The sequence below is a fragment of the Varroa destructor genome, unplaced genomic scaffold (assembly GCF_002443255.2).
Source record: "Varroa destructor unplaced genomic scaffold, Vdes_3.0 BEIS01000648.1, whole genome shotgun sequence".
Lineage (NCBI taxonomy): Eukaryota > Metazoa > Arthropoda > Arachnida > Mesostigmata > Varroidae > Varroa > Varroa destructor.
The window spans coordinates 1-8,505 of record NW_019212101.1 but is presented as its reverse complement, the minus strand read 5'-3'; the positions used below and the strand labels follow the sequence as shown (position 1 = coordinate 8,505).

General features: G+C 36.6%; 1 long non-coding RNA gene across 1 annotated transcript; it reads right to left on the bottom strand.

The window, feature by feature from the left end:
* Positions 1–1,171: 1,171 nt before the first annotated feature.
* On the bottom strand, positions 1,172–8,447 carry LOC111255134 (uncharacterized). Its single transcript, XR_002675357.2, has 2 exons — positions 4,757–8,447; positions 1,172–2,446 (listed from the first exon to the last, which is right to left on the bottom strand). It is a non-coding gene; the product is annotated as an uncharacterized LOC111255134 (long non-coding RNA).
* Between the last annotated feature and the right edge of the window lie 58 nt (positions 8,448–8,505).

The window sequence follows — 8,505 nt, the reverse complement described above, 5'->3', positions numbered from 1 at the left end:
GGGTAGACAAGTAATATCCGTCTCAGTATAGTATCTCATCCGTAAACGTAACTTTTTCGGAATCACTCAATAGAATACGTTTAAAAACTGCCTGTTGGGTCTCAGCTACGTTCTTATGTGGATATTTATAACCAATATTGCTTCATCGACAGAAGGGACTTCATTGTACATTTTTTTTTCTTTAAAAAATCTTTTCTATAAAATTTCAGGCTCAAGTTTTCCGTGATCATACATATACGGTGTTGAACTGAAAAAGATTTGTTGGTGTTGTGAAGTCTGATAGCTGCATTTTAATCGACACACTGAAGCAGCGGAAAACACAAGATCCGAATAAAGAATACCATATTAAAAAAGAATGTTTTTGCTCCTATCTCAGGCCTTATTTCATGCCAGTAATGATTCAAAATGCTTTAATCTGTGTATGTGGATTATTTACATACCTCTTATCTATGAAAATAGCTAGATGAATTGGTACGTTTTGTCGACACGTGTTAGGCCATCCCGCTAATAAAACGTTTTACGATATGAAGGAAACGTGGAGCAACTAGTACTACGGCTAAGACAGGGTTCAGTTTTTTTTGTTTATTATCAAAACAATCTGTTTTTATGTGGTTGAAATTTATCTGTAATGATTATAGTATCGGTAATGATTATAGTAATGATTAATTAGATTTTATAATAGCTTGGTGGAGTGTGTATATGACAGAATTATTTTACCAATTATAGTAGCACTAAACTACGCACTACGAGCTAAACACGAAACAAGTATCTAGTGCTTTCATGACGACCACGAAGAGAAATAGCAATACGAGAGTTTACTAAGAAAAAAACATCGGTAAAACCTTAAATGGACCAAGAGTATGCATACGTTTTCGTAGTTTTCCTTATTTTCTTTCTATTTGTTGTTTACTGATCACCAAATTTTGCGTATTTCGTTAGAAAGCTGTTTGCTGTACACGATTGATGTCATTGCTTTCATTGAATTATAAATCACTATATTCGGTAATTATGCCCTTGTAACATAATCGTCCTATCCTCGCTATCAAATCCCAAGCTTTGATACTAAAAATATAGGATAGTAAATTAAAGGCGACTAAAATTTGGTATCGGAATAGCGAATTTATCAAAAGTAAGCCGTAAAAAGCTATAACCTAAAAATAAAAATTGGAAATCTAAACAACATTTGTTTTATTTCAGTCATTTCTAAAAATGTATAAGCATTACATTTTTCATATATCTATCAGTTTTCCAAAAAGCTAAAGTATCAGAGGTATTTAAAAAATAATAATGTAATATGAAGAAACAAGTTTGCTATTCATTGTTTTCATTACTTTTAAAAATGGCAGACTTGCACTATTGCAGACTGCAGGCCCGATTTAGGGTCAAATATTTAGTTTCTTTAACCCCTTCGGAGTAAATAGCTTTACTGCTTTTGGGATAAAACGCGTATAGGTGTACAAAGCTCTCGACAATCGTGGTGAAGTCACACAGCAAGCCCAATTCTCACAACGTAGTTCAGGCCAGATTCAGGTTTTGATAATTAGTGTGTTGATTGCACAAACGCCATCTGCAGTATTCGTAAATGTATTAAATAAATTTAGGTCTTTATCGTTTATACGTCGTAATATGTTAGATATTGACATATATCACGCATCAATTATGATACTACGTTTTGAAGGCAGCATGAACGAGTCCTTTTTGTAGATCCCAGGACGACATTTTCTGAAAACAAACTTGAGCTATACATGGTTTAAACTTCTTACGCTTTGTTTCTAAACGTGTAATTTCGGAACAAGCAAATTCTTCAACGAAACTGTTTGTGCATACTTCTAACATTGATGTTATTAAATAAAAGCACCATTCAATGCGATTACAGCTTTGATTCGAAAACTAAATCACTACTTTAAAATATTTTTTTTTAGTCTGTGAGTAACATTTCAATAGTAACCGTATGTTAAACGATATCGATAGCTATAGTCTCTCAGCAAAATACGCTACATACAAATAAAATTATATTTTGCACTGATAGCAAACCGAAATTCTCAAAAATGCGGCCATAACTTTCTGCATCGAAAACCTTTGCATATCAAAGTTTCGATTAATTTTCGAGTCTTTTAAATCTAAATTCTATTAGGGACCCGCCTCCAAGGTAAACTTTTATGAAGAAACCTTGAGCATGAAAATTGGCGATAACTTAGACTGTCGATTTCGAAGTTTTTAATTTTGATGAGTACTCGTCCAGCGCAGAAGAATCGGATAATCGCCAATATTTGCTCAACTTTTCAAAAGGATGCACCGTTCGCCGTGTTTTAATCTAAAAATAACTGCTTTTGTCTAATACCTGGAGCATCGAATGACCAGCTCGCCAAATATTTTCAACAAATATTTTTCCCTGTTTTAACGCACCAGCTTGTATTTCACTTACTGCTTCGCCAATGTGCACCATCTGTAAATTTTGGCCGAAAGAAGAAGATAGGCAGTTTCCTTTAGTTGTATTTTCCTATTGGCATTCTCGGATGAAATATTCCATGTAACCTCGCATATACCTCCATGTTGGTTTACGGTTCAAGGCACGGATAAGAACCTTTTACTCAATCAAAAAAATAGTACCTACAACAATTCTCTTTTAGGATCGTTTATTTTTGTTCCGCGTAGATCTATAACAATCCCTTTTTACGTAGAATATAGTATTCTACGTAAAAAGTTTCGACTCCTGTATTTCTAAATTAACACTGTTGTCTTTTTTAAAATTTCCTATTGTTATTAGAAATCACTAAGTTTACTTAAACACAGGGTAGAAAAGACAAAATTTTACAGTTGAGAAAATTAAAAATAAGATTAAGTATAGAAAAGAATGCAATGACCGTAAACCTACTAACCCCTTCTATATTGGTTGAGGATAAATAAAAAAATAGCTATAAAATATTAAGAGTATGGGGGATTTAAAGCTACTTTATATTTCAAAAATTCACTTTAAGCAGGCTTCTTTTCTAAACATGATGTTTGTTGATTAACAACTGATAATACGATATACAAGAGAATGAAACACTGCGAGGTAATTATGTAGAATCAATTCACCGGTTTCCAAAGAACTTCAAAAACTCTGCAGAAATTTCTGTAAACAATATATATATATATATATATATATTCCAAGATCTTATATAAGATCTTGGACAAAATGTCTTAAAAAAATCTATAAACAAGAGGGGTATCTGACGACAAAGTTGGGCAGGTGGTCATACGTAAAACTAATTTCAACCTAGTAGCCTTTATAATTTAGTGGAAACGGTGCTCCGAGATTTTAATTTCTTAATTTAATATAATAATAATTTAAATAATACAATTTCCAAAATCCCTTTTTCACGCTAGGTGGCCCTTGGACATTTATCGATTTTGAAGACCAGCAACGAAACGCCTCAGGAAGCCCAAAATAAATGACTTATTTTTAATGAACTTCTACTGGACCTGCTACCTTAAGAATAGCGCTAGAAGAATCAATATGATATAACGTTTTCGGGAGTAGTTCCAGCGTGCCGCCGTAAATGTACTAAATGCCGTTTAAATCGTTTAAATACCTGGTGCACCTTGAGATAGCTAAAAAATCGAAATATAATATTGTCACGAGCGAGTTTCACAGCTGGAAGGACAAGTGCTTAACTTACAAGCTAGGCAAACGTATACGCCGCTGACGACGGCTGTTAGCGAAGTGCTTCATATTTTTTGGAGATTTTGAAACGATCCAGCGCGCCCCATCACGAAAAACAGCATTAGTGATGGACGACAGCATTGTACAGCTCTTAGGTCCATTGGTGAGAAAATTTTTTTCTAACAGAATGCCAACGGCGATTTATGCGGTGTATAAAATAGATATCGAGAGCCTCACGTGTGAAGCAGAAGTACATTAACAGTACCTACAGACCAATGGCGGCGTTTCTTAACTAGTTGTCATAAATGCCTTGAATTGGAAACAGTGAATTACTCAGTGACATGTGTCATAAGTACAACAAAGGCAAATAACATAATCGTGAAGAAAGAGACTTAATATAATACAAAATTATCTGCTTTTAACGCTTTCCACACAATTATAAACGTGAAGTGGCCGGAAAAGTGCCTTCAACATTTTGAGAAAAATAAACCCTTTAAACGCGAGGGGTAAGAACCAAAAGGTTTTCAATACAAAGTATTGAAAGCTTGAGGTACGGCCCAAGCTCAACCCTCTAACCTCTGTTTAAACCTGTCTGTAAAAAACTATATGAAAGCCGCCAGTCGTGACCGGGTTTACAACGAGAACCTCAAATGGTACACTATAGTGGTACTCAGCCCAATGGAGATTTATTACCCTATTAACGGTCCAATAGGGGGAAGAATCTAATTACGCCATTACCAGGGCGGGGAATATAAATTTTTTTTTGTGTTAGAATCTGCTCTCCAACCTGCTAAGTAAAAAATTAAATGTTTACTTAAGCTTATATGTCATTCCAACGGTAGCAATCAAGGCTTTGGAAAGGGCGTGCGGGAGTCTCATGGCTGACGTCATAAAAGCACTGACTAAATCATGCAATGCACGTACGCGGTTTCCGCGCATTTCAAAGCAGCTTTTGACTCGGCGTCTGTAAGATTATGCTCACGTTGGTCCAAATGGAAGCCCTTACTAACGTGCTTAACTTTCTCACTGCGGCTCTACAGAATAACAGGACAACCATCGATAACAGAGTATCCGAACTTTTGCCCGACAGAAAACTGTCGACAAACTAACCTCATCTGCTCCATCTGTTGAAAGGCCCATTTGACTAATTAACAGGACCAAAGGGCTTAGTCGAAGTCATGCTAAATGGGCACCACGTAGTGATTTTAGGGTTGAACGTGTTCCAAATGCAGCAAGCTCCATGCGGGAATCACAGAGTTGGGATTGACGATGAACTTGGCCAAGACGGAGGTGATGAAGTTTACAAGACGAGGTAGGACAGTGGCCACTGACATTTTGTATCTAGCTGTATTGCCTCTTGTTCATGTTAATCAGGTTTCGTAAATAGGGTTGTTCATTTCCGTCAACAGAAGTATACCGCACACGTCTCCAAAAGATGCAGTAAGGTGGTTTCGGTCGCCAATCATCTCATCGTTTATCTCCCACAGCTGCTATTAGCGTGCTTTACCTCAAAATAGATTCGATTACAACGTAACAGGTACGTGTCATTTGAAAGGATCTCACAGCGGGAAACCCTAAACAACTTTTTTAAGAGAGCGCTGATACTACACGTAGCGACCCGTAACCGTCTCATGTATTTCTTAGCTGACTCGCCATAGCTATAAGAGGACCTGGATCGCCACTTCTCAACAGAGACGTTTAAGACCAATCTTCAAAAAGTTCAGATATTAATGAGAAATTCCTTACATTCAAATGCAATGAACAGCAAATGAAAAGGTACAAATTAAACGACTGTCGTGACACGCTTTGTCATGCATGGGTTACACCGTAGATTCTGTAAATAACGGGGCTTCGATAAGTTAGACAATATGTGTAAATGCTCCAGATATGAGCAGAAGTGTAATAGATCTCATACCGTTCGTGGCCTCTGATACCAATTTAAATACATCCACAAAATTAACAACGTTTAAAAACTCGTATATATACGTAAAAAAAAAGTATACTCGTATATGATGTATACAGCTATAATAATCTGATATTCATCTTGATCCTGTGATTTTGCTTATTAGCTTGTATATATGAAATGTTTTAGTACTACCAAAAAAGGTGAATAAGGAAAATTTTATTTCACTAACTCCTTCGGATTTTTTTTTTGGAAAATTTAGTAGATCTAGTAGCCCGCGACATGTCTTTGACGACAATTTGAACAGCTGAAGGACTTGATACGCTGGGAAGACTCATTCCGTGCAATGGTGAATGTTCATGTAGCTTAAGGATGCAACAACTTTATACAGCATAGTTTTAGCTTGATGCCAATTAGAGGGCTCCGTAACCAAATAAACATAGCAGCAGAAGCAGCAGAAACCAGATATATACCCGGTTTCTCTAAAAAAAACCGATGCAGTTATCGTTCGATGCAGTATATGACATTTTTCGTTGGAATCCACTGCATGAGCAAAGAGTTTCGAGAATTGCTAATGCTGTTTTTTTTTGGCATTCTCCGTAACGACGATGGTAAGCAGTAACGATCCCTGAAAATACTTTACGCCTACGGGGAGCTCTATTGTGCACGCGAGGTGACTTCAGGTTCACTTGTAGCTCGCTTGTTGCTCTATTCCGTTGCGGATGACAGAGTTACGGACCGACCCGTAAGTTAAGGAAGCCAAACATACCTACTCCAATTTGCTTAATTTTTGCACCTTCAAATTGCTACAATCTTGGAACTAGATGAGTAAAAACAAGCCTTTGTTTGGTGTGACTTCAAAGTACTCTCCGTCTCTTAGTTTATAGCATTTCACGGCCATATCCACTTTTGCTTCTTTGGGCTAATTAATGTTGTTCTCCAAATTTTATCTTGATTCACAGAAGCATCACCAATTGCATTAGTTCACATGAAGTCCAAATTGAAACAATGCGAAGGTGCGAACAGAGTGTGAATAACAAGCCGTAGAAGATCACCGGTATGGGACGATTACGAAATTTGTAAATGACTCCTACTCCTACACCAATATGGATCAGAGGTGTCTAACTGAACCACCGGACCAACAGAAGTACCGATCCTGATCATTGAAAAAGAAAAAGGATAGGATAAAACAGCAGCAACAGCCAAAAGGACAATGCGCCAAACGTTTTAGGTAATCGAAACAGTTGTAAGCGATTCAGTCATAGCTATTTTGTAAGAATTGAGATCGATTTATATCTCCCGAACTATTGATCTTGCAATGATGACTGTATCCACGTTCGCTGTCTCAATTTTACGCACTCGTAACTATTAGCAATGGCGGTCATTCTAAAATCGTCGCCTGCTACGACGAAAGTGGTTTGCCTTAAAAATAACTACGTAGTTATCTAAACAGTAAGTCACCACAGTTACTGTCTACTTGTATAAGAAGGCATCAATGAGCTAAAGAAACTAACCAAAAAAGAGAAACGTCAAATATAAGAATTAGCAGTTTCAATGCTAAAAACGCCTCGCCAAAAGAAAAAAAAGTTTGGATAACCGCTTTCTAATAAGCCCATAGTTGATTGAATTGGTAGGATTCTGATACGTCCAAAAATTTCAGTCGCTCGGATACCTTAACAATTTGTTAAGGTATCCGAGTTCATAGATAGATCGTCAGTGACACTACTTTTTCAGCGCTGACGTCGTCCTAAAAGTACAGCGACGCATCGGCCAGGAATATTTACTTTATGAACCCGACTTATCTTAGGTACGTCAAAAGAAAATTCGAGGGAAATGAAAAACACCTTTAAAGTAAGCTGCTTAGAAACAACTGTCTCATGATGGTTGACTGGTATCACGCAATAGGGACCCAAGTAACATTTTAGTAAAATTTTGAGTAATGTCCCTAAAAACAAAAATAGTAATTGTGCGACTTGTCGTTACTCTTAACAACAGCTTCACACAGACTAGAAATTCAAGAGATACATAAGTGTGCAGATCTCTTTATCGTAGCAGCAAATATGCAAAACCCTATACAAACTCTCGAAGCATTTTCTATCGGCTGCCAAGCTTGGGGCATAGTGAAGGATAAGCGAAAGATGCGAGCGGTAAAGTTAAGGTTTCTGAGGGTTTGGGGGAACATATTGCACATTACAAACACATGAAGTTTTAAAACTACTAATAGACAAGAGACGACCGCACTGTAGCCGGAAAAGATATGCAACATTGCATGGACATGACAACCATATATGGTCTAAATAGTTCTGCCATTTGAAGATATTATTAGAAACGAAGCTACACATACGCTGTCAAAGAATCAAAAATAGCTATCATACTATAGTATGTAATGCTTTGCAAGAAGTGAGCATTAATGCCTTTGTTTATTAACATACTTGTTGTGTGTACATGCGTTTCGACACATCCGTACATACAAAACTGTAAATTATACATAGTCTGGCATTTGTGCGAGATAACCTTTTTCACTTTGCTAAAGCCTATCTGGTGCTAGCACTCAAATGTCTTTTAACCACAGATAATAAAACATCCATGTTAGAATCGTTTTCTAAGGTAAACATATTTAACAACAATTTCCTAAAACATACTCGTCTTGGATGAAAAAATTTGATTTTAGAAATTTGTTTATTCATTCCACATTATCTTCCCAAGTAAGCTAAACTAGAAAGTTGAAAGTTAACACTGTTTGCCTGCCAAGTATAACTGATCAGTAGTGCGTATTTTCAAAGTTTGAAAGCGCGTTATTGATCCTGTGAACCTAATATGACCTTTAAATATTTGCTTTTTTTTATTAAACATCTTCTACTCTGAGATCCAAGTTCTCAAAGCAAGAGTCGCTATATGCTTTTCTCGTCTCTTGAGGGAACCCAGTTCGGCAGCAATCAAATCTCTCTGCGTCTTC